Source organism: Protobothrops mucrosquamatus, unplaced genomic scaffold (genome assembly GCF_001527695.2).
Source record: "Protobothrops mucrosquamatus isolate PMUCROS unplaced genomic scaffold, P.Mucros_1.0 scaffold1656, whole genome shotgun sequence".
NCBI classification, from domain to species: Eukaryota; Metazoa; Chordata; class Lepidosauria; order Squamata; family Viperidae; genus Protobothrops; species Protobothrops mucrosquamatus.
This window is the reverse complement of record NW_015387813.1, coordinates 478,129-480,881: the sequence shown is the minus strand read 5'-3', so window position 1 is coordinate 480,881 and position 2,753 is coordinate 478,129.

Below are 2,753 nucleotides of genomic sequence, written 5' to 3'. Positions count from 1 at the left end.
AGATCAAAGAAAGCAATACCATAGACAAAATTTGCAGAGTATTTAATAAGCAATTACAGTAGTCCCAAAAGTAGTCCATTTCTTTTCACAGATATTTGCTAAATTTCTGTATTATTAAAGAATTTTTGAAAACTAGACTGAGATTGAGCAAGGGAATGAATGAAATTTATTTTCCAGATATGGTTGTTCATTACATGCCTGAAGATGGCTGAAGTACCAGGCTTCAAACAGGAATATTTTCAATCCTACTTCAAGATGGATTGGTCTTCAGAACTTTCCACTGTGTGACATGTGTCTTGAAGTATTTTGATGTTACCCAGAAGTAGGTATATCTTACTCCTGGGCCTTAGATTATTACTAGATGAAAACAATAATAGAGAAAAGGACAACTTGATAGAAGAATCAATTTCATCTGCCTCAAAGGAATCTGGAGATAGTTCAGGTACTTTCAAATCTTGCAGTTTATCAGAATCTTGTCCATGATTTAGCAAATTTTTGCAAGTCTAGACACAATGTGTAAGTAACAAGATAATAAGAGCGCCTCTCTGAGAAAGATGGGTGGTTAAGAAGTTTGATATATAAACAAATAAAATAAATAAATGTTGTGAGGTATGAAGCTGACAGACCCAACTGAGATGGCTAAGGCTCCTTATAGCTTTAGAAATAATCCAGATAGGATTCCATGGCAGATATTCATGAAGATAAGTCTGCTGAAATGGTTCCTTCCTAGAAGGAACTCTTTAAAAAAAAAAACACGATAAAGCTTCTGTTCAAATCTTAACTATCTGACAGTGACAAGATGAATATCCTCGGGCAAGCATATTTTGTTTCGATTCTTATTTTCAGAGGAAAAATAATGCATTCTGCTGGAGGAAATATTGTACAAACCAATTCCTGAATAGCAAAGAAGGAAGCTATACTCCAAAAAGTCTGTAAGCTAAGATGAAAAAGTAAACAAGCCTTTGGCAAAGTTGATTAAAATAAAGTAATGGGGGAGTGTGTGTGCTCTGGGATGCACATCCTTGGTTTTGAGGGAACAAATGTTTCCATAGACTCCAAAGTGAGCACCTCAGCTATTTCTGGAATATGAGACAGTGTAATTGGTATTCATGTGATAAAAGCAATGCAGAAATGAGATTTTTTTTTTAAAGGATGTTAGGTGTAGGGGAGTATTAAAACAAAATGTTGTCCTGGATTGGCAGAAGACGTGTTTTAAGAACAGATCTTCAGTGTACTATCTCTGATTATTATGGCACTCTTTAAAAAGAAAAGTCACGGCTGCTTTCATGAGCTAGTCATGGCAACAGCCATATTTTTTTCTAGTATACCATTGCGGTAGCTGCACAGCATTTTGTTTTCAATGAACATTTGCAATGCATTCCCAAAGGGAAGATTTGCAGTGGCATCTGACATCCTGTCATGTTGTGCTGGTGTACAGATAGTCATCAACTTATAACAATTCATTTAGTGGCTGTTCAAAGTTATAATGGCACTAAAAAAAAGTGACGTATGACTGTTTTTCGCATTTATGACTGCTGTACATCCTTATAGTGACATGATCAAAATTCAGATGCTTGGTAACTGGCCTCTATTTATGACAGTTGTAGTGTCCTTTGGCAAACCTCTTGTAAGCAAAATCAATGGGGAAGCCAGATTCATTTGACAACCGTGTTATTAATTTAATTGCAGAGATGCACTTAACAACTGTGGCAAGAAAGGTTGTAAAATGGAGCAAAACTCATTTAACTATCTTGCTTAACAATAGAAACTTTGGGCTCAATTGTAGTCATGTAGTCAAGGAATGATTTCCTTGCTCAATTTCACCTACCAAATTGAACTGTTACATTGATTGTGCACCCCAATTCTTACTAAGTTTCCTGGTAAGTAAGTTCTGTAGCTTTCATTAGGGTTCTCACTTAAGCAAGTATATATAGACTTGGACATTAAAAGTTTGTTTAAACAGCAGCAGTATTTTTAGAAAACCAGATCAAACTTACCTTTCACTTGTGAGCAGGACATTGCTGTTGATATCTTCAGAAAAACAAACAATAAATGCTGTATATATGAATGTTTAGCAGAAGTCAGTTCTACAGTACTTTGTAATTGTTTGGGCTCCAGGCTGCAGACAAAGTGATTTGCTGCTACTGTATATCTCCTGTTCCCATGAAGTGCTTTGAAGTGTGGGGTGCCTGTTTCCTTTTTAGGAAACAGGCTCTCTGAGCTTTAATGATTCAGTCACCCCACTGAACTGACTCAAACATTAGCCACAGGAAACACGTGTGGTTACAGAACAAACTGAATTAGTTACAGTTAGTTCTATAATACATTAGGGCATCAAACCTTATCGACATGCATTACTAATACAAAATGTATCTTGAAAAAGCAAAACAGTACTCTGCTTGTTTTAATAATTCAAGGATAGATCTCAGCATTAGTACTAATCTGAAATTCAGTCTCTGCGGTTTCGTGGAGAGTCACTAAACTGGATGCAGAACAAGGAGAAAGCATTGTCTGCATTCATCTAAGTTCATCCAATGAAAAGAGTAGCAAAATACTAAGTTTGGGTATTTCCATTCAGAAACCGATCTGGAGTTCATCACAAACAAAATGAACTGACTTTATTTTTGCTTCAGCAGGATGCTATTCCAAAGAATAACATCTAACACCCCAATAAATACATAAACAGCAGCCAAAGTAACTAAAACTGTCTGAACCATCAACATAATAATCCCACAGGCTTTGTCACATATTGC